Source organism: Schistocerca cancellata, chromosome 1, assembly GCF_023864275.1.
Source record: "Schistocerca cancellata isolate TAMUIC-IGC-003103 chromosome 1, iqSchCanc2.1, whole genome shotgun sequence".
NCBI lineage: Eukaryota > Metazoa > Arthropoda > Insecta > Orthoptera > Acrididae > Schistocerca > Schistocerca cancellata.
The window spans coordinates 821,360,452-821,384,558 of record NC_064626.1 but is presented as its reverse complement, the minus strand read 5'-3'; the positions used below and the strand labels follow the sequence as shown (position 1 = coordinate 821,384,558).

The 24,107-nt window shown below is 43.1% G+C and overlaps 1 protein-coding gene across 9 annotated transcripts in view; it reads right to left on the bottom strand.

The window, feature by feature from the left end:
- LOC126188374 (glutamate-gated chloride channel) overlaps nt 1-24,107 on the bottom strand; it is a 681,209-nt gene that overhangs the window by 81,533 nt on the left and 575,569 nt on the right. The gene's annotated exons all lie outside the window — the stretch shown is intronic.

The following is a 24,107-nucleotide window of genomic DNA, read 5'->3' as shown; positions in this document are numbered from 1 at the left end:
CTTTGTTCAAATGAACTAGTTTCTCATCTCTAATTAATTTGATATCAGCAGGAAGCTAACACTACTACTGACATTAAATATCAGCTTTATTGACGTCTTGTTGACTACCCACAACTCCAAATGCTGCTTTGATATAGCCGTCCACGCTGTTCTATAATGTGTAAGTATTTTAACATCTGCATTACTATTTCATCTTACGTACACTCCTGGAAATTGAAATAAGAACACCGTGAATTCATTGTCCCAGGAAGGGGAAACTTTATTGACACATTCCTGGGGTCAGATACATCACATGATCACACTGACAGATCCACAGGCACATAGACACAGGCAACAGAGCATGCACAATGTCGGCACTAGTACAGTGTATATCCACCTTTCGCAGCAATGCAGGCTGCTATTCTCCCATGGAGACGATCGTAGAGATGCTGGATGTAGTCCTGTGGAACGGCTTGCCATGCCATTTCCACCTGGCGCCTCAGTTGGACCAGCGTTCGTGCTGGACGTGCAGACCGCGTGAGACGACGCTTCATCCAGTCCCAAACATGCTCAATGGGGGACAGATCCGGAGATCTTGCTGGCCAGGGTAGTTGACTTACACCTTCTAGAGCACGTTGGGTGGCACGGGATACATGCGAACGTGCATTGTCCTGTTGGAACAGCAAGTTCCCTTGCCGGTCTAGGAATGGTAGAACGATGGGTTCGATGACGGTTTGGATGTACCGTGCACTATTCAGTGTCCCTTCGACTATCACCAGTGGTGTACGGCCAGTGTAGGAAGTCGCTCCCCACACCATGATGCCGGGTGTTGGCCCTGTGTGCCTCGGTCGTATGCAGTCCTGATTGTGGCGCTCACCTGCACGGCGCCAAACACGCATACGACCATCATTGGCACCAAGGCAGAAGCGACTCTCATCGCTGAAGACGACACGTCTCCATTCGTCCCTCCATTCACGCCTGTCGCGACACCACTGGAGGCGGGCTGCACGATGTTGGGGCGTGAGCGGAAGACGGCCTAACGGTGTGCGGGACCGTAGCCCAGCTTCATGGAGACGGTTGCGAATGGTCCTCGCCGATACCCCAGGAGCAACAGTGTCCCTAATTTGCTGGGAAGTGGCGGTGCGGTCCCCTACGGCACTGCGTAGGATCCTACGGTCTTGGCGTGCATCCGTGCGTCGCTGCGGTCCGGTCCCAGGTCGACGGGCACGTGCACCTTCCGCCGACCACTGGCGACAACACCGATGTACTGTGGAGACCTCACGCCCCACGTGTTGAGCAATTCGGCGGTACGCCCACCCGGCCTCCCGCATGCCCACTATACGCCCTCGCTCAAAGTCCGTCAACTGCACATACGGTTCACGTCCACGCTGTCGCGGCATGCTACCAGTGTTAAAGACTGCGATGGAGCTCCGTATGCCACGGCAAACTGGCTGACACTGACGGCGGCGGTGCACAAATGCAGCGCAGCTAGCGCCATTCGACGGCCAACACCGCGGTTCCTGGTGTGTCCGCTGTGCCGTGCGTGTGATCATTGCTTGTACAGCCCTCTCGCAGTGTCCGGAGCAAGTATGGTGGGTCTGACACACCGGTGTCAATGTGTTCTTTTTTCCATTTCCAGGAGTGTATATTTGAACCTGCTTTGGTCCCTGTCCCTGTATGCAGTTTATACGCCCCCATCCTTCCTTTCCCCTTTCCGGCCTTCCCTGTCTTCGTCTCCCCCTCCGCCCAAACAGACACACACACACACACACACACACACAGATATATATATATATATATATATATATATATATATATATATATATATATGCACTTGCACCTACACGTACACATCTCCATTAGCAGATTAGCTATCTATTCCTTGATGGCTCAGGATTAATTTTCTTTTAATCTTTGTTCCTCAGTTTTATTCAGTATTTTTTCATTAGTTACCCTATGTATTAATTATCTTCAGCATAAGTCTGCCGCACAGCATTTCAAAAAGCTCCTGTTCTTCCCTTGTTCTGTCGATCGGGTTTCATATTCCTCCACCCTGGCCCGTACGGTCATGCAGGTTTGTCTTTTACTCTATCGCGGCCTAACGTCAATTTTCTGCATCACTCGGGACCGTAACGATTGTGCGAGTTTCAGGTTTCAGTGTGGCAGCTGCATTGTTTCATTTTGTGACAACCAGAGTGAACGTATCAGTTCAAACTTCAAAACGAAGACAAAGGCATGCTTACCCGGGGAAAATACAATATATTTTCCTGCATTCGTTAGTTTAAGGCAATTCCTGCATAATTTTAGGCTGGCAATGTTTCATTTAACGTATATAATGTAACTAAACAAATGCATGATACACCAGTTGGATATTTACATGGTTGTATTTTGAGTAGCCAAGTCATGCAAGAGACTTTTTGAACAAACGATCACCATGATAATTTTTTCAGTTTTTTAACTGAGTCTTCTGGTCAAAATCTATGGAAACTGGAACACTTCAGATAGAGATTAAAAAAATTATCTCAGTGTGGAAGGAGATATAAGGCTACATTTGATGAAAATACTTTTTAGAAAATTTACATAAAATGAAACGTGTTACGGCAATGTTGCCGCGTTGCGGCTGTTGATACAGTCCCAAAAAATCTGTGTGACACAGTTATTCATTTCTAGATTTAGGTCTCCCGCGAATTCCCTAAATTGTATAAGACAAATGCATTGATGGTTTATTTTGAATGGACGCGGCCCGTCTGCTTTCTTATTCTCCCCCAGCTCGTACAGGCATTCAAAAAGTCAGCCGCACGGCTGTGCAAGAAGTCCGAACACTGGTTTGATGCAGTTCTCTATGCTACTCTACCCTTTACAAGCCTCTTCGTCTCCTGATAACTACTGTAACTTACATCCTTCTGAACTGCTTACTGTACTCACATCTTGGTCCGGCTCTACGATTCTTACCCCCAACACTTCCCTCCAATACTAAGTTGGTGATTCATTGATGTCTCAGAATGTGTCCTATCAAGCAATCCCTTCTTCTATATTGTCAGATTGTGCTACAAATTCCTTTCCTTACCGATTCTATTAAGCATCTCCTCGTCAGTTACATGATCTACCCATCTAATCTTTAGAATTCTTCTGTAGCACCACATTTCAAAAGATTCTATTCTATTTTTGTCTAGACTGTTTATTGTCCATGTTTCACTTCCATATATGGCTACACTCCAGACAAATATCTTCAGGAAAGACTTCCTAATAATTAAGCCTAGATTCGATGTTAACAGTTTCTCTTCTTCAGAAACGTTTTTCTTCCCATTGCCAGTCTACTTTTCTATTCTCTCAACATCGGCCATAATCAGTTATTTTGCTGCCCAAAAAGCAAAACTCGTCTACTACTTTAAGCGTCTCGTTTCCTAATCTAATTCACTCAGCATCATCTGATTTAATTAGACTATCTTCCATTATCCTTGTTTTGCTTTTGTTGATGTTCATCTTATATCCTCCTTTCAAGGGACTGTCAGTTCCGTTCAGCTGCTCTTCCAAGTACTTTGCTGTTTCTGACAGAATTACGTTGTCACAGGCAAACTTCATAGTTTTTCTTTCTTCTCCCGTAGCTTTAATTCCTACTTCAATTTCTCCTTTGGTTTCCTTTATTGCTTTCACAATGTACAGACTGAATAACACTAGAGATAGGTTATGACCCTACCTCACTGTATTCTCAACCACTACTTCCCTTTGATGACCCTCGAATTTTAAAACTGCCATCTGGTTTCTTACAAGCTGTAAATAACAATTCACTCCTTGTATTTTACCCGTGCTACCTTCATAATTTCAAAGACAGTATTCCAGTCAACACTGTCAAAAGCTTTCTCTGAATTAACAAATGCAATAAACTTAGATTTATGTTTTCATAACCTGTCTTCTAAGATAAGTCGTAGGGTCAGTATTGCCTCGCGTGTTCCTACATTTCTCCGAAATCCAGACTGATCTTTCCTGAGGTCGGTTCGTATCAGTTTTTCTATTCTTCTGTAAAGAATTCGTGTAAGGATATTGCAACCATGACGTGTTAAACCGATTCGGTAATATTCACACCTGCCAGCACCTGCTTCCTTTGGAATTGGAATTATTCCATTCTTCTCGAAGTCTGAAAATATTTCGTCTGTCTCATACGTCTTATCATGGCTGGCTCTCCCAACGCCATCTGTAATTCTGACGGAATGTCGTCTATTCGCAGGGTCTTGTTTGTACTTCGGTCTTCGAGAGCTCTGTCAAATTCTTCTCGCAGTATCGTCTCTCCCATCTCTCTTTCATCTAAGTCCTCTTCCGTTTGTATAATATTGCCTTCGATTTCATCTGGCCTTGTAAAAAACCTCTATATACTCCTTCCAGCTTTCCTTCTGTGCTTAGGACATGTTTTCCACCGGAGGTCTTAATATTCATACAGCTGCTTTTCGTTTGCCCAAAGGCTTCTTTAATTTTCCTGTAGGCGTTATCTAGTGAAATATGCTTATAAATCCTTACGTTTGTCCTCTAACCACTCCTGTTTAGCCATTTCGCACTTCTCATACTTTTAGACGTTTGTATTTCCTTTTGCCTGCTTCATTTGCTGTGTATTTATATGTTCTCCTTTTTTTGTTATTTCTTCGGTTTTAATCTATGGTTCATAACCAATAAATTGTGTTTAGAGTCCACATCTGGTCCTAGGAATGTCTTACAAGAATCTGGTTCCGAAATCCCTGTCTTACCATTATATAATCAATCTATAACCTTTTGATGTCTCCACGTATACCACTTTCTTTCATGATGCTTAAACCCGGTGTTAGCAACGATTAAATTATGACGTGTGCAAAATTCTACCAGGTTGCTTCCTCTTTCGTTTCTGGATGATTAAATTATGATCTGTGCAAAACCCTACCTGGTGCCCTTTCTCTTTCACTCCTTTCAGCCTAGTCATCTACTATTTTTCCTTCTCTTTCTATTCCTACTATCGAATTCCAGACCCTCATGGCAATTAAATTTTCGTTTCCCTTAATTATCTGAATAATTTCTTTAATATCATCACACATTTATTCAGTCGCTTAGTCATATGCAGAGCTAGTAGGTATATAGACTTGTAGTGCTGTTGTAGGTGTGGACTTCGTGTATATCGTGGCTACAATAATGCGTCCACTCTCCTGTTCATAGTGGCTTACAAGCATTGATATTTTCTTATTCATTATTAAATCTACCGCTGCATTACACTATTTTATTTTGTATTTTCAACCCTGTATTTACCTGATCAGAAGTCCTGTTCCTCTCGCCGCCCAACTTTACCAATTCCCACCATATCTAACATCAAGCTATACAGTTCCCTTTTTAAATTCTCTAAGTTACTTGCCTGATTAACATTCAACGCACCGACCGGTAGAACAACAATTTTGTTTTTCCTGGTGACGACTTCTCCTGAGTAGTCCACACCCGTAGACCCGAATGGGGGACTATTTTATCTCCGGAATATTTTATTCAAGATTATGACATCATTGAACCGTACAGTAGAGCTGCATGCCTCGGAAAAAATTACGGCAGCAGTTACCCCTTGCTTTCAGCCGTTCGCAGTACCAGCACAGCAAGCCCGCTTTGATTGATGTTACAAGGCCAGATCAATCAGTCATCCAGACTACTGACTCCGTAACTACTGAAAAAGCTGCTGCCTCTCTTCAGAAACAACAGGCTTGTCTGGCCTCTCAACAGATATTTCTTCGTTGTGGTTGTACCTACGGCATGGCTACCTGATTCCTGAGGCACGCAAGCCGTCCCATCGACGGCAAAGTCCACAGTTCATGAGCCTCTACTAGGCTTAAATTCAGAACAAAGGCAATGCAATATCGGCGAACCCCTGTATTACAGCAGACCCGTCTGGCATGGCCAGCTACGCTCACACAGCCAACTAACCCGCGCAAACCAAGGAAACCAAACACACGAAGCAGAAACAAACCCCTCATGGCTACACAACGAGCTGCCGATTTTATAATCAAATTGACCTTCCTGATGACGACTTTGGCATTTTACAGGTACACTTCGCTGCGGCTGGCTCAGGAAACATCGTAAGAAACCAGCTACAACGGCAACAACTCTCTACTAACATTTCTTAAGACCCAAGCATGAACTGCTACTACTAGCACAAATGCACCAGCAGATATACTACCCGACAAGACCGTCGTACAGGTTTTTATTTTTTTCCGTGGCCCTTGCCGTGGCACTTATTCTCCCCATCCCCTCCCCCCCCCCCTCGATCGCTTTCTGTCTACTATCTTCTCAATGGGGTCGTATTAGGTGATCGCACCCAGACGCGTGGTCAACATCACAGATCCGTAGCCTTTGACTCCTTAATTAGCATACTTAACACTTTTCGCAGGGAAGACAGTAGAACTTTCTGTGTTGGTCACCGTCCTAGTGCTGGCGTACAGCGGCTCTACTTCTCTTCGTGCGTCTCTTATGACATCGTTGTCGACGGGACATTCCCATAATATCGTCACCACTGAAGCTGCAAATCGCTAAACTCGACAACAACTAAAATTAATTAAAAGCCTTATTGTGTATGACAAGCATCAGTGCGTCTTTACGATGCCACAAATGAAACGAGAAATATACGATGTTAATGGCAGTAAATAATCTGACACAGAATTACGAACATACTTCATAATGAGACAACAATATCTCCAGCTTGCAAACAGATGAAAGAAATTGCTGTCAATGTTAGTCGTGGAAACTACTGTCGGTATTTACGGATTTCAATTTCAGTGTATGTACTTTATGTCTGCCATACACAGAGGAGACAAAAGTCATGGGATACTTCCTAATATCGTGTCGGACCTCCTTTCCCCGGCGTAGTGCAGCAACTCGACGTGGCATGGACTCAACAAGTCGTTGGAAATCCACTGCAGAAATACTGAGCCATGCTGCCTCTATAGCCGTCCATAACTGCGAAATTGTTTCCAGTGCAGGATTTTGTGCACGTACTGACCTCTCGATTACGTTCCATAAATGTCGATGGGATTCATGTCTGGTGATCTGGGTGGCCAAATCGTACATCGTAACTGTCTAGAATGTTCTTCAGACCAATCGCGAACAATTGTCGCCCTTTGACATGGCGCATAGTCATCCATAAAAATTACATCTTTGTTTGGAACATGGAGTCCATGAATGGTGGCAAATGGTATCCATGTAGCTGAACATAATCATTTTGAGCCAGTGATGGATTCAGTTGGACCATAGGACCCAATCCATTCTACACTCCTGGAAATGAAAAGAAGAACACATTGACACCGGTGTGTCAGACCCACCATACTTGCTCCGGACACTGCGAGAGGGCTGTACAAGCAATGATCACACGCACGGCACAGCGGACACACCAGGAACCGCGGTGTTGGCCGTCGAATGGCGCTAGCTGCGCAGCATTTGTGCACCGCCGCCGTCAGTGTCAGCCAGTTTGCCGTGGCATACGGAGCTCCATCGCAGTCTTTAACACTGGTAGCATGCCGCGACAGCGTGGACGTGAACCGTTTGTGCAGTTGACGGACTTTGAGCGAGGGCGTATAGTGGGCATGGGGGAGGCCGGGTGGACGTACCGCCGAATTGCTCAACACGTGGGGCGTGAGGTCTCCACAGTACATCGATGTTGTCGCCAGTGGTCGGCGGAAGGTGCACGTGCCCGTCGACCTGGGACCGGACCGCAGCGACGCACGGATGCACGCCAAGACCGTAGGATCCTACGCAGTGCCGTAGGGGACCGCACCGCCACTTCCCAGCAAATTAGGGACACTGTTGCTCCTGGGGTATCGGCGAGGACCATTCGCAACCGTCTCCATGAAGCTGGGCTACGGTCCCGCACACCGTTAGGCCGTCTTCCGCTCACGCCCCAACATCGTGCAGCCCGCCTCCAGTGGTGTCGCGACAGGCGTGAATGGAGGGACGAATGGAGACGTGTCGTCTTCAGCGATGAGAGTCGCTTCTGCCTTGGTGCCAATGATGGTCGTATGCGTGTTTGGCGCCGTGCAGGTGAGCGCCACAATCAGGACTGCATACGACCGAGGCACACAGGCAACACCCGGCATCATGGTGTGGGGAGCGATCTCCTGCACTGGCCGTACACCACTGGTGATCGTCGGTACATCCAAACCGTCATCGAACCCATCGTTCTACCATTCCTAGACCGGCAAGGGAACTTGCTGTTCCAACAGGACAATGCACGTCCGCATGTATCCCGTGCCACCCAACGTGCTCTAGAAGGTGTAAGTCAACTACCCTGGCCAGCAAGATCTCCGGATCTGTCCCCCATTGAGCATGTTTGGGACTGGATGAAGCGTCGTCTCACGCGGTCTGCACGTCCAGCACGAACGCTGGTCCAACTGAGGCGCCAGGTGGAAATGGCATGGCAAGCCGTTCCACAGGACTACATCCAGCATCTGTACGATCGTCTCCATGGGAGAATAGCAGCCTGCATTGCTGCGAAAGGTGGATATACACTGTACTAGTGCCGACATTGTGAATGCTCTGTTGCCTGTGTCTATGTGCCTGTGGTTCTGTCAGTGTGATCATGTGATGTATCTGACCCCAGGAATGTGTCAATAAAGTTTCCCCTTCCTGGGACAATGAATTCACGGTGTTCTTATTTCAATTTCCAATAGTGTATGTAAACACAGCCCACACTAGTATGGAGCCATCACCAGTTCGGACAGAGCCTTGTTGACAACTTGGTTCCTTGGCTTCGAGGGGTCTGCGCCACACTCGAATCCTACCGTCAACCTGTTAGCAAACCCACTCGCGTCTATTACCATAGACCATTAATGCGATATTTCGCCGCACTGAACTAATGGGTACGTTCGTCTGCGAAAACGCCACTGCCCTCGGTCGTTAAGTGAAGGCCGTCGGCCACTGCGTTGTTCATGGTGAGAAGTAATGCCTGAAATTTGGTATTCATGGTACAGTCTTATCACTGTGGATCTCGAAATACTGAATTAGTTAACAATTCTGAAATGGAATGTCCCGTGCATCCAGCTCCAACTACCGTTCCGCGTTCAAAGTCTGTTAATTTCCGTCGTGCGGCAAATTACGTTGAAAACCTTTCCACATGAATCACCTCAGTGCAAATAACAGCTCCGCCCATTTACTGCCCTTCAATATCTTTCGTAAGCGATACTACCGCTATCTGTATATGCGCATATCGCTATCCCATGTATTTTTGTCCCCTCATTTGTAAGACGTCGGACTTTGTGGACGTCTTACATAAAGTAATTAGAACTGCACTTTTATTTTAATTGCGTTAAGAAATTGAGTTCAAGTTATTTAGGACATGGACATATGCGGGCAATGAGGATGACGTTATTAATTGCCTGTAGTGCATGCTCAAGGGATAATTGGCAGTCAGAATGCGGCATCATGTTTTTGCTAAGGAACCACAGGAAACGAAGACACACTTTGTGAACCATCGGGTCGCTCCGCGATAAGTGACAGGGATGTAACAGTGTTTTTGAACGGGTTTCCTCAGTGTGGTGTCGTTGAGAGGTGGTCGCGTTCCGAGGTCAGTGGCACAGCAGGGGACGCTGGCCTGCCGGCTGAAAGCCATCTCTTAGCAGTACACACTTATACGGGCTCGGACCGTGAGAGAAGGTGGAATGGGAAGCGAAGCCTGTTACGGCGAAACGGCTCCAGCCCAGCAGCAGTCCAGCGTCACAGTTTTTTTTATGAAAAAAGAACAGTGATTTTGCTGTAAATTTCCACTCAACTGCTACGTGGTCTTTACGGATTGGTGGAAGACTGTATGGCTCAAAGTAGAAAGGGGCACTCATTTAGAGACAACTACTGTGACTGGACAGGAATGTGCAGTCCTTCTGCTGCACTTTTGCAATAGCGGACCTGTTGGTTTGTGTAGAGGGCAGTCGGGTCTGAGCCTTCTCTGTGAGTGGTGAGGATATGTATCTATGTGCGCCATCTTGTGCACTATAGAGAAGCACCTAGATTCCGATTCATTATCTTGTTGATGTACCGGTGCAGCTCTGTGAGCTGTATATTCGTCACTCAGTAAGCAGAGTGGGGAAATTAAGAAGCTCTAAAACCAGTTAGAAATTTGAAACGCTTTTTATTCTCGCGTGCTTTTAGTGAAGCTCTGTCTCTATCTATACGATGGGCAAGCAGCTGATCTCACTCGCACGCGGTACGATACCACGGCAGTTCACAGAGAGTATTACCGACAATATTAGTCCAAGTGAGTAGGCAGGTTTCACAGCTGCAGCGAGCGACAGTCGACGGTGTGGGAGCCACAATCAAACAATTAGCAAAGGTCGCTTTCACTATCGTTTTGGATATGGTGATAGTGCAGTTCGGCAGTATATAGGGCGTCGATTCAACCAGCGCGTTAAGTTCCATGCCACTGTGCTGTATTCAGAAGATGTCAGACTTCTTTTGGTGTTAGTTACTTTTCTTGATATTACTCGACGACGTCGTTTTTTGTTAATATTCAGTTAGATAGCGATGCGCAATTTATTTAAGACGTTGACAAGCTCAATACGAATTAATACCAGGCCAAACTTAGAGAGATAATTTAGGATAGGGGATATTCTTGTTAATCGAAACTTCGAACTGAATAAAAAAAACTATTTTGATAATAAATTTTTCACATACTCATACACAAACCCCTTTCTTTTCTCTTTATAATTCCCCATCCCCTTTGCTGGGTGTACATGTACGTAATTATAGCTGGTATTATTTCTACCGCTAACATAGAAGTGTTAATGTTACAGCAAACGTTAAAGGTAGTAAAGGATAAACAAAGACATGATGATGATGATAAAAGCTCTGTCACAACACAACACTGAAGAAAATGTTCTTATGGCACTGAATAAACTCGGTGTTCTGAAACGCCTCCGAAAGCACACAATGAGACATCATGCTGCATATCGGAGTCTACATACCTGCTGGCACAATGCATCGAAATCATGGGCGCATTTTCTGTTGGAATGCGTTCGCAAAACGAACTGAGTGAGTTCGAACGGATCGCTATATTTGGGCCGCAAAGTTCGAACATTTCGTCAGAGAGACAGCAGAATTAAATTTATCCAATAATGTTGTTACCAGTGTCAACAAAGCAGTCTTCACTTTGCTAAGCCTAAGAATCCAAAGCACGGAATAAAATTAATGTGTACAAAGCAATTGCTAGACATCATTACCAATTATAGCATAGCATTTCTGTACACGTATCAATGAAATAACTATCCACTAAGCTAAGAGAGGTTTGAGATTTAATAGGCGTGCAGCTACCCAGAAGCCACTGAATACGAGGACGATTGTGTGACGTCACTTACAGTGGTGCAAACAAATCTCAACATTTGGTATTGGAGCAGCAGGAAACGTTTTCGTAATGATGAGTCCCGCTACATGATGCGGTGCTCGGACATGCACAGCTAGAGGATGCATGGCGTATGAAATTTTCCTGCATATTTTGTGATGATAATCAAGTTCACTGGAAGCGGTGTGTGATAGTGTGGAGCCATTTCTTCCTGTCTGAGTTGTAGCAGTTAGTCTCCCTCGATAAAAATGTATACATGACTTTATGTAATCGTTTTAGACAATAGCGCGCTTTCCACAAGACGTCAACAGATTGAAAGCATACCTTCTCGCTTGTAGCGAGGATAATTACACCGTGGATCGATGAAAAGACTTGATGGACTCATCTGCACGAAGTTCCAACCCGGAACCTATCGGGTATCTTCGTGATGATTCTCAGTGCGGTATATTCTGTAAGAACTAATAACGCGATACACGCAAAAGGCAAACTAATTTAGCCTTCGGTGCTGTAGAACGTCGTGGACTGATATCTCCAAAGTTAAAATGCTCTATTAGAGCAAAAACAGGTCCTCGACGCTGCAATTACACAGATTTCCTAATCCAACAGACTGCAACTTTTCACCATATGGTGGTCCCTCCTAACACTTGACTTATCAAAATGTAGACAATAAGCAGATGCCAACAAATAACAGTTGAGGATCCAATTCAGCTGAGCACACTTTCGCCGGCCGCTGTGGCCGAGCGGCTCTAGAAGCTTCAGTCCGGAACCACGCGGCTACTACGGTCGGAGGTTCGAATCCTGCCTCGGGCATGGATGTGTGTGATGTCCTTAGGTTAGTTTGGTTTAAGTAGTTCTAAGTTCTAGGGGACTGATGACCTCAGATGTTTAGTTCCATAGTGCTGAGAGCAATTTGAACCATTTTGAAGCACACTCTCCTGTGCGAGCCGTCTCTCATCATGCGGAAATAAAAGGTTGTGGGCTAATGATTTCTTCTCTGTCAGTTCCAGATTTGATAAAACACTCAACATGTTAATTTTTTATTGTAGCCAAGATATTATTACAGGCCGCTAATACGGCATAAATCACTTCTCCCCTGCCGTAAAATGAAGGTGCAAGAGAACTCTAATCGTAACATTGATCTCTTCCTGAAAAATGCCGAAGTAGCGGTATCATCAACTACATTTCCTAATGGAATAATGTTGGCATAAAATAGAAGGAATTATAGCGCAATATGTCATACCGGAGCTCTGTAACTCTAATTTTGTACAGCATTGCGTTTTCACTTGATAGGCTCTCTAGGGTTAATCTTAGGCTATGTAGTTATGTGCAGGGAGTTTTTGTCGTTAAAAAATTATTATGGCATGCAAGAATATTTGCATATCATTAGCTCTTAGTGGAAAGACTGTATCTACGAGTAAGTATTTGACCGGATAGGTTTAAGGTAGAAGAACTGTGTAAATCTATCCGTGTGAAATGTGGATGTCAGGGTTTTACGGGAGGGATCGTAAGCAATTTTATTTCACTCGCGAAGATGGACGCTGTTTTTAAAGATGCTCGACGATATACTACCCGACAAATTGGATTGGCAGGAATGTGATAGAAGATTAGAAACTGAATCATGCATTTCCTTACGAGTTAGTTTAGGAAGTGCGAGAACGTCTGACAAATGTGTAGCACTCTCATACGAGAAGTGCTACAAGAAATATTGTGCGGTTCATATAGAGCCTTAATCTCAAACCTTTCTGAATTCACGTTCCAAAACGAATCAGGAAACATACGAATCTCGCGTAATGACACCGATGGTATAAATACAGAAGTTCGGGCTGATAAAAAGTTGTAAGAGAAGAGAGCATAATGACCTTGGTACGTTATACTGTATACGGACATATGTTGGCTTGAGTAGTGCAGATGTAAATGTATAGTAAATTCTTTTCTGCACTTAGCCACAGAAAAGAGTAAGAACAGTATTTTTCCTTTCACCTGAGAAATACATAGTCTTTCGCGAAATACCAGTCATTTTCAATACAGGTTCATATAATCTAGTCAGTTAGTAAACATCGTGGACTCTGAACATAGAAAGCGAAGTTAAATTACAAAACTTGGTTCATGTGCCTTTTGAATGGCACTGATGTTCATTTTTTTGTGGTTCTAAAGAGACTTCGCCCAAATAACCCCCTCTCAACTGCATCGCGTATGGGCAGACTCATTGCAGAGTTTAAAAATTAGGCCCAGATCATGAACGGACACTGTCACTCGAAAGTAATAGAAAGAGACTTTAATTACGATCGAGACTAGATTCCAGAAATATTTTTAAGCGGTATCAGCAAGCCAAGAACTCAAATAAAGTTTTTCTTTGACAGTTGGTTAACCAACTCACTGTGGCGTAGTGAACGGTCCAAAACAAAAAGAAATTTATAGACGATACTTGATTTAGAAAAAAAAAAAAAGATTCGTGGAGCTGGTAGCAAGCATTTCTTCCATATTTATTGGTAACTAGTATTTTGTCCACTGGCGTAAGCATATGTCGCATATACTTCACGTATATGAATATATATCGTAAATTTAACGTATTTCACACACTTTTGTACACATATTCACGTGTATCTGGTTGACACACTGAAAAACACAAATAACACTCAGATTGCGCTTAGAATAAGAGGCATCCAAATGAAAACAAGAGAGATGGGAAAAAAGTAAGTAAACTGCTAATTATTTCAAAAGTAATCGCCATAATTGTTAATATATTTATCACATTGTGAGACAAACTCTCAATGCATTTAGGGAAAAATGTTTTCAGCTACTTACGGAACCATGATTGTATCCAGACGTGCATCTCTTCGTCCGAGTTAAAGCGACAGCCACATATGCCACGCGATTTCCACATATTTTGGAACCATAATAAAGATCATCAGTGGCCGTCGAATTGCTTTGGACTAAGTTCTGCACACCTGGGCACAGCCACGATTCCGTAGACAACAACCGCGGTGTTCCATGAAGGCGCTGACCGTTTTTTCTTACAGTGGGATAAACGTATTAACAGTTATGGCGATTAATTTTGAAATAAAAAACAGTTTATTTATTTTTTCAATCTGTCTCGTCTTCATTTGTCTGTCCCTTATCCATTTAAAGTATTTCAAGTTACTTAAACACAGGAACTTAATATCAACAGGTCGTTTTTGGGAATGTTACAAGTCACCCCTTCTCAACGGCATCTCCATTCCTAGGAGTCGTCAAAGTATCTTACACCATCAGTATATTTATATAAAGAATGAGTCCTGTGTACACCAAATTTGATTGAAATTGTTCCAGACATTCCTCAGTTGTGCTTTCATGTCACCTCTTTCCGCCCCAAAACGCAGCCACAACAGTGCTGAAGATGTCTTAGTGTCAGAGTATTTTTCTCCGGACAGCATGCGATACGAGTGTCATGTTTGGTAGAAATTTCTGCAGGCTTTACGAAGATGTGCTGATATGTTACCCCTAGGTGTGAAGAGTCATCTGGAGGACTGCCAGTGAGTCTAGTGAGCCCGAAGTCCATGCACTTGATAGTAACATCGATCGTTAGCGAATATTTTTGCATGTCACAGCCTATCACTCCCACACCAGCCCTGGGGTGATAGAGTCAGGTTGTCCCGATAGTATTTTGTACTTCAGTTAGTCAAGTAAACACAAAATTTGGCTGCCGCACTGAATGGCACGAAGAAGAGACCACTCAGCTAAATACAAGAAAGAAATACCAACAGGCCATTTTGAACATTTTTACATTATACCAATCCAAATGGGTAGTAAGTTTATCTTCCTGCCACAAAAAATGAGTTAACTATACATCACACCAATATTCGAGAAAGATAATGTAAGTAACCCACTAAATTACAGGCTCGCATCATTAACGTCGATATGCAGCTGGTTTTTTGAACATATATTGTGTTCGAACATTATGAATTACCTCGAAGAGAACGGTCTATTGACACACGGTCAATGTGGATTTAGAAAACATCGTTCTTGTGAAACACAACTACCTCTTTATACACACGAAGTGTTGAATGCTACTGACAAGGTATTTAAAGTTGATTCTTTATTTCTAGATCTCCAAAAGGCTTTTGACACTGTACCACACAAGCAGATTATAGTGAAACTGCATGCTTACGGAAGATGGTCTCAGTTACGTACTGGATTCGTGATTTCCTGTCAGAGAAGTTACAGTTCGTTGTAACTGACGGAAAGTCATCGAGTAAAACAGAAGTGATTTCTGGCGTTCCCCAAGGTAGTGTTATAGGCCCTCTGCTGTTCCTTATCTATATAAACGATTTAGGAGACAATATGAGCAGCAGTCTTAGGTTGTTTGCAGCTGATGCTGTCGCTTATCGTCTAATAAAATCAGAAGATTAAAAAAAATGCAAAGCGATTTAGGAAAGATATCTGAATGATGCATAACTTGGCATTGACCCTAAATACTGAAAAGTGTGAGATCATCCACATGGGCGCTAAACGAATCCGTTAAACTTCGGTTACATAATAATTCCGTCAAATCTAAAGGCCGTAAATTCAACTAAATACAATTTAAATTGGAAAGAGTACATTGAAAATGATGTGGGGAAGGCAAACCAAATACTGCGTCTTATTAGCAGGACACTTAGAAAATGTAACAGATCTACTACGGAGACTGCCTACACTACGCTTTACAGGACTTGGGGTGGACACCACGAAAACTAAGGCGTTTTTCGTTGCGGCAGAATCTTCTCACAAAATTTCAACCGCCAACTTTCTTCTCCGAATGTGAAAATATCTTGCTGACGCCGACCTACGTAGCGAGAAACGATTGTCATAGTAAAATAAGGAAAACCAGAGCTCTCACGGAAAGATATAAGAGTTCTTTTTTTCGCGTGCTGTTCGATAATGGAATAGTAGAGAATTACTGTGAACCGTCTGCCGCGCATTTAAGTGTGATTTTCAGAGTATCCGTTGTAATGGTACTTGAATTACGTAACCATTACGGCACCTCACCTCAACCTCTTGATACCAGCAATATTCTACTGTGTTTCTGTAAAATAATTAACATATTTCTGTGACAACATTCAGATTTGATTTCATTAATGTAGAGGTACTTCGATACACCGATAAGTATATATTGCAATGATATTATTCTTATGTGTATTCTTTCTTTTGTCACTATGATCTTTGACGTACTTGTAACTGTGATTTTTGTGCGCGTAAGTGGTTATTAGAGTGTCAAGCTTGGGTCGTCATGTTAAAAAGACGCCAATTGTAATCAGTTTATGAAATATGAACTTTAGCAGTGAGGAAGATATTTTCAAGTATGTTTTATGTTGTGAAGTGATGTTTTGGAACGAGTTACGTGATATTGCAACAAAAGTAATAAAAAAGAAGTGTAACTTAAATTCGGAGTGCTGATTAATTTTTACGCCACGATTGTCCTAACTTGCAAAAGTTTAATCTTCAAGAATGGTTTATGAAACAAATTTATAAAACTTTTGAATATCGTAGAATAACACCTAGGCCTCTTTGCATCCGAGCTTGGAATCATCACTACCTAGATTTTCGACGATTGAGCCATGAGTTCACAACGAGACTAGCGTGGGAAACACGAAAAGATGAGTGCCTAGTTTATCCATTATTTCAAGAAATGACTTTATTAACTGTGCTCTAATGACACCTGCCACATAATATAACTTTGTTGTTGCCCGAAAATGCAATATTTAGCAGCGTGAGCAACACCACAATCATAATTAATTTTTGACCTTTGTTGTGGTAGGGTTGTTAGACCGTGAAGATGCAGATGAATATATAGATGTGTCAAATTTGGTTGAAATTGTTCCAGGCGTCCTTATGTTATGCTTGCATGTCACCCCTTTCCACCCCACTCTCAGCCGTGGAGGTGTTAAGGAGGATCTTAGTGCCACAGTAATGTTTTTCCAGGTTGCAAGCGATACATGTGCCCAGTCTGGTATGATAAGTCACTGTTTCAGCACTCCCATCCCCTGCACACACACACACAAACACACACACACACGCACACAAATCACACAAACACGTTGTCTGTGCTGTCACCCGCCTCTATGGATGGTAACTAGGGATATATTACCCACATATTATTTTTATACAAATATCGAGCATACATATACAAGATGTGGTTGATACTGGTCTAGATATTCCTTAGTTATGCTTCTGTATCATTTCCTTTCCAACCACACCGGCACCACTATGGAAGGCAAGTGGTTCTTATTTACACAGTGTTTCTTTCCAGATGGTCAATTATATATTACTAAATTTGGTTGAAACTGGTCCAGTCGCTTAGAAGGAGATGTGTGAAATACATACATACATATATTTCTATACTACATAAAGATATATATAGACAAGATTTTGTCAACAATTCATGAAGGTGTTGTGGAGACTCTGGTAGAGTTTCTGTGATGCGTCGTACCACTTGAGCAGCTTGGAACGTGTATGCTTGCAGAGTGAGTGCGACGCTGGAGATCCGCCGGCCGCTGGGCGCGCACTTACCTGTTCGGTGCTGCCAGCTGGTGGCGGGGGTTGGGCGCCCGACCGTGGTCGAGCCGCGCCGCTCGCCTCGGCCACGGCGGGCGCCCGTGCAACTCGGTTAGCACCAAAAAGAAGGCCGTCTCGGCACGAGCGTCCCTCTGCGTGGGTGGCGGGGGGGTTGGGCGGGGGCGGGGGAGCTCTCCCTGCTGGCGCCTAACCCAATAACGCTACCGCGCTCTCCTGCATAACTGCCGCAACACGGTTACTGCGCGCGCTCTGCTTTGACGGAAATGCTTCCGCTTTTGTACGACTAGCAGCATTAACTAGACACCGAATTGTTCAAGAATAGTAGCTCCCTTTTTACCGCATTTCGCTGGTTTACACGCGTATTCTAATTTGCGGTATCTTCGAATTATCTTATTAACCGGAATTATCAGGCAAAAGAGAATCCGGAAAAGCGCTACGTGATAAAATGCGCAAAATTCCTACTTACTGTAATGAACGTCCTGGAATGTAAAATAGTAAGCCTTCCTGAATCATAATGACTACCGCAACCCGGCTACTTGAGTTATTATAGTCACGAGAACACGGCAAGTCCCATCATCCGATTTCTCAGGAATTTCGCTCTGCTTATTCGTAGATACTCTATCGTTTGTACAAAATGACGGACATGTTCGAAATAGTTTCGAAGTACTTTATGGGTCTTTTACCGCGCGATATCTTCAGACGAAACTGAGGCTCAGTGGTTAGCGTCGCAGCTGTTTAATTTTACACCGATTGTTTGAAACCCGATTACTGTTCAATTTATTATATTTCATTTCTATTGTTTCCATTTATCTACTCATGTCCGTAGAAGGTTACTACATGAATGTTTCTTATCAAATTATGGGATAAAAGGGTATCATATCAAATGTAAAATTATAACTGGATTTCACAATAAGTGTCACAGATTTATTATGTAATATATGCGTATGGTAAGTTGAGAGCTTACAATCTTTTTAAATTTTCATGTTCTGATATTTCGTTCTCATATCAATTGTTATGTTCATTTTTACATTTTATTCACACGTTTATTCTTCAGGAAAATTTGGCACATTCCCTTGTATGTTACCGATCGTAGAAACATTCGAAATACAGATATTTCGAACACCACGAGCATCTTGGAAGGCAGGTTTGCCACAGTGAGATTCCATGGTATGAATTTCATTCTGGACCGAGCGAGGTGACGCAGTGGTTAGCACACTGAACTTGCATTCGGGAGGGCGACTGTTCAAACCTGCGTCCGGCCATCCTGATTTAGGTTTTCCGTGATTTCCCTAAATCCCTTCAGGCGAAGGTTCCTTTGAAAGGCCACGCCCTACTTCCTTGTCCATACTTCGCTAAACCAATGGGACCGCTGACCTCGTCGTTTGGCCCCACCCCCCGAATCAATCAACCAACCAACTTCATTTGGGAAAGAAACGTCGTTAGTATTGGTGAAGATTACGCACGTTGGGAAAATTTCCCGGTAACTCTTGCATAACGGATAACGTTTCCGAAAACTGACGCTTGTAGTTGATTATGAATCAACATACACTACAGGAATTTCACTGAAAACAATTTCAAATAATGTTCTCTCTCTTTTTTTTTAATTCGTTGATCTGACATAAAATTAGTAGACGAATAAGGAATATCAGTATGTACTGGAAAACATTCATGTAGTGCTCTTCTACAGACATGGGTATACGAGTATAAATGAAAAACATAAATAAAAGTAATAATCGGGCTTAGAACATGGAGCGCAAAATTAAGAATTAGCAACGCTACCCACTGTGCCACCATTTCATCTGAAGACATCGACCGATGAAAGGTACATACGTTATCTGTAAAATACCTCGAAAACTTTGTCGCTTTTTCAGAAACAGTCGAGTATCCACAGACAAGCCACAAGCCAAGACAGGTGTTCGCTTATTTGGACACCGCTTCCAAGGAGTGAAATTTCTGGAAAATCGCGTTATGTCACTTTGTTCTCCTCGTCAGTAAGGAGGAACCAACTATTTATTCGAAGGCTCGTTACAATGTTGTGCTTTGTTAGCCACTGTGTTGTAGCCAAACGTTAAGTTCGTATCTTCCTCGAACCAATGAACCACCTCATGAAACAAGTAACGAGAAGACATACAATTCGATACAGAATCTGATCTGCTGGGTGACTTGACTTTCATTTACTGAGATACTTAATGCAGGCGAAGGTCTCTTTAAGTACCTGCAAAGCACATATGAACTGTATCTATGCTTGTTACAAACTTCATTCATAATTTTCTACTCAATGGATATTACATATTGCTGTTTGACCAGGATAAGTTGATCTTTTTGGTGATATTCCAGTAGTGAAGAAAATCGGCACTACTTGTAATGTAGTCGCATGTCTCCGAACGCTGCCAATATTTCCGTGTGAGTCACTTCTGCTTTTGTACACGTAAGAACAAAACACAGACGATGATGCCAGCACTGCAGGAAGGAGTCGGCGCTGACTCTCCTTCACCGCTCTTCTGCCCACGGCAGTCTCCACGCGGAAGCATGAACTGCGTATTGCCATTCTCGACAACAACCGCGCGATTAGTCGGTATACTGTGACGAAATAGTGCATAACACACACAAGTTCTGTCAATCGATTACGGGTAAGAAATATTAGTTTCGTGCGAGCCGATCCTTTTTTGCGTTTCTGGAACAGATTTCTTATCTCATGTGACAGATTTTCTCCTTGATGTGATCCATCACGGCGCAGTGGTACAGAAACTGGTAAATAATTACGAGACTATTAACACCGAGTCACTGTAAAAATATTACACTCCAATGCCCTAAAACAATGCAATTACTGTATATTTAATGAAAATGAGAAGTCCACGTAAGTGCAGAATAATTACTATCGTTTGAAATTAAGGCCGTTTGTGAGGTTTGTAATATGCTGCTACCCGAAGAAGGAAAAATGATAGACCTGTCGTGCGAGGTAGCGTCCTGTTTTAGGTGTTAGACTCGCAACAGGAGCCGCGGGCTTTCCAGTGATTTCCCTAAATGCTGCTATCTTAATCCGAATTCCAGAAGGTTTGAAAGTACATAGCCACATTCCTTCTCGGTTATGCCGAAAGTAAATTCTTTTCTAGTGAACGTACGATATCCATTCAGATAATAACAAAAAGTAGTTTCCTGTTTTATTTTCTCCGAATTTCTGAAAGAAGACGAACAGGTATCTGTCATTTTACCGAGAACGGCCGTAAAGCAAAAACTGCGTGGGTTCCATACATGGACTTCAATCACGGTAACTTTCATGCGCATGAAATTGTTAGCAAAACTGACACACAAAAACTTGTTAGTCAACGCAAAAATCATGCCATGCTATTAGTTCGGTTATTGTAATTCTTTCGAATTCTGTTCTTACCTTTCTTTGTCAACTGACTGCAGAATGTGACAGTATGTGTACGTATATATTGAGAGTGACTTATATTGGAAAGTGACGCATCTCTTCGAGGAGCGAAAAATACATGTATTCTTTTTTCGGTGAATACTGTTCTTTCTGACCTGTAATGGTGGTGAGATGCAGTAAGGGCTATTTTTTTGTATAAAATGTCTACGAGAGTTAAATTATCTCGGCTGACATTCCTTGTATTTGCACCATGTCTAAACATGTCTGTTTCCATGGGACTGGCGTGATCATAATGGACACTGATGACGGTGCTATCATGTAGTAACAATGGAACGCAACGAATACTTTACTATTTCAGCAGCAAGCCTCCTTTGGACTGGCTCTGGCTGCAGTCCCCCCTACCATACTAATGTACCATAGTCATAACTGGTGCTTCAAGCATACAGACAGACAGTAATACTTTTTTTTTACAAAACCGTCCCCTTCAATAAGATATGTTGTTTGGTCGTAAAGCATAATATTTGTGTAGTACACATCTCTATTTATGTCCACTGCCAGCTATCTTTTTCATTTCGTCTTAACTACTTCATCCCGCAGCATGAACCTTATACCCTCGGATATTAGCAAATAACAGAACGCGTAATTGAGCATGCCCTTTTCTTACGTTTTCGTAAAAATAACTTAAAAAATCGTTTTCTATTTACTGTTCTTCCATCACGGAGCTAATAAGCTCATTGACGCTTTGACGAAGGTTTTATGTCTCAGGTCTGCTTCTTTATGTTTGATATAATCCTTTGTCTGTTTACCCACCAATGAAGAGACTCACAGCGGTGGGAAGAGCGAGGTGGTGCATTGGTTAAGACTCTGATGCCGGAGGAGCGAGTTTCACATTCCCGCAAAGCCATCGCATTTCTCGTTTTCCGTGTTTTAGATGACACTGAGATGGTTCACTCCGTTAGGCCACAATAGTTTTACTTCGTCATCCAACTGTGCTAGTGATCCGTCTCTAACGAACATGTTTTTCGCATAAGTCTTTCTGGATCATACAACGAGTAGTTCTTTTTTCCCTTCTTCGTCATGACCTTCCGTTATGAACAATTTATTGGCAATAAGAACTCTCATCTGAACCAGGCATTTCTAGGACATCACATACCAACAACTCCGTAAGCAATATTGTTTGAAAAGGTTCAATTATTTCTCTCCCTCTACAGAACAGACACCGGAAACCCTCAGCAAGGCAGTTTTGTGGCCTCGGAAGATTCGAAATCAGTTCTGGCCAACCTGGATTACGCTTTTAGTGGTTATCCTAAATTACTCGAAACGAATGTCAGGAAAATTCCTACAAGAAGCTACGGTTAATTCCTAGCCCATCCGTGAGGCTAAGCTCTGACCATTGTTCGTAGATCATACAGAAGAAGTGGAAACCAAGGTGTTCTGCCAGATTGGCGATTCCATAGAATCGTCAACTCGACTGAACACGCGGGAATATTTCTGTGGGACATGAATTAAAGTATGTGTGTATGGGTCGGCTGAGGGGTTGACGAAGTGGTATCAAGCTTTTATAAGCAGTGCTGTGCTTGAGTACGACTTGAATGGCACGAGCAGTTTACGTCACAGCGCAGGAAATCTCGCCCTATGCTTGAGTTTCCCACTGATCCGTGATCTAGCGACTTCGCACCAGCTCCACAATATGTCTTAGGGTATGTTCCACGTATTTTAGGATGTGTTCTATGGTATGTTCTATGTATTTTAATAATAAAAATAACTGTGAAACACGGACTGCATGGTCTTCTATGGTGTAGTTCATATGTAAAAACTCCAAACTAAGCAAAACTCCGTCCGAACAGGTCTCTGGAGAACCAGCGGTACTGACCGTTGCCTTTAGGTGTCACTGGATGCGGTTTATGGAGGGGGCTGAGATCATCACATCCCTCTCCCGGCCATTGTCAGTCTTCGCGATCGGAGAAGCTACTTCTCAATCACGTAGCTCCTCAATTTGCCTCACGAGGACTGAGTGCACTCCGCTTGCCAGCAGCGCTTGACAGACCGGCCGGTTACCCATCCAAGGTTTAGCCAAGTCCGACAGCGCTTAACTTCGGTGACCTGACGGGAACCGGTGTCACCAATACGGCAAGGCCGTTGGCCATATGTAAAAACAGCAACTTATAAGTAAATAACAAATAGCAATCACGATTCAGTCCAGTTGATGAGCTTTCGCTCGCCCTATTATTTACTGACGTCTATTAGTACTAGCGTCACGACGGAGCTTTCCGCTGTAATTTATTCTCACGATAATAACACGATTATTTCATTTATTATGCATTTAATTCATAATAAATTTTTTCCTTGTTGCGAACGAATGTTACCATCTTGTTTTCAAGCTGATTAAAAGCTGGTAACTTCTTTTTATTTTATCCTACTACGTGAACAGGGACAAAAATGCTCCCTTGCAACGCACTTGGTAAATCACTGTAGTCTCTAATAACCAAATAAACTAGTGTACTGATTTCGGGGCCGTGTGGTCTTTTTTGATGGAGAACATTTGCTTTTGCTAGTTTTACTTAAAAATACTATACAGGGTGTCCCAGGAGGAATGGTTAACATTGAGGGATATGATGGGAACTATCATTCGAACTGAAAAGAGTCTAGTAAACATGAGCTGTGGAATGCATACCTTAAGAGCAATGACCACTTCTTCATCTTCGATACTGCCTCACAAATCTCTTCTGATGGAAGCTCTTCGCGTTCCATATTCTGAGAGATGGTAGTATGGACCAAAACAAGAAAAAAGTTCAGTACACATGGGCTCTAAAGTGCACACCTTAAGCGCTATGAGCACTTGTTCTAATTCGCTACTGTGAAACACATCTCTTCTACAGACCTGGTAGATAATTCTACTTCGAACAATCG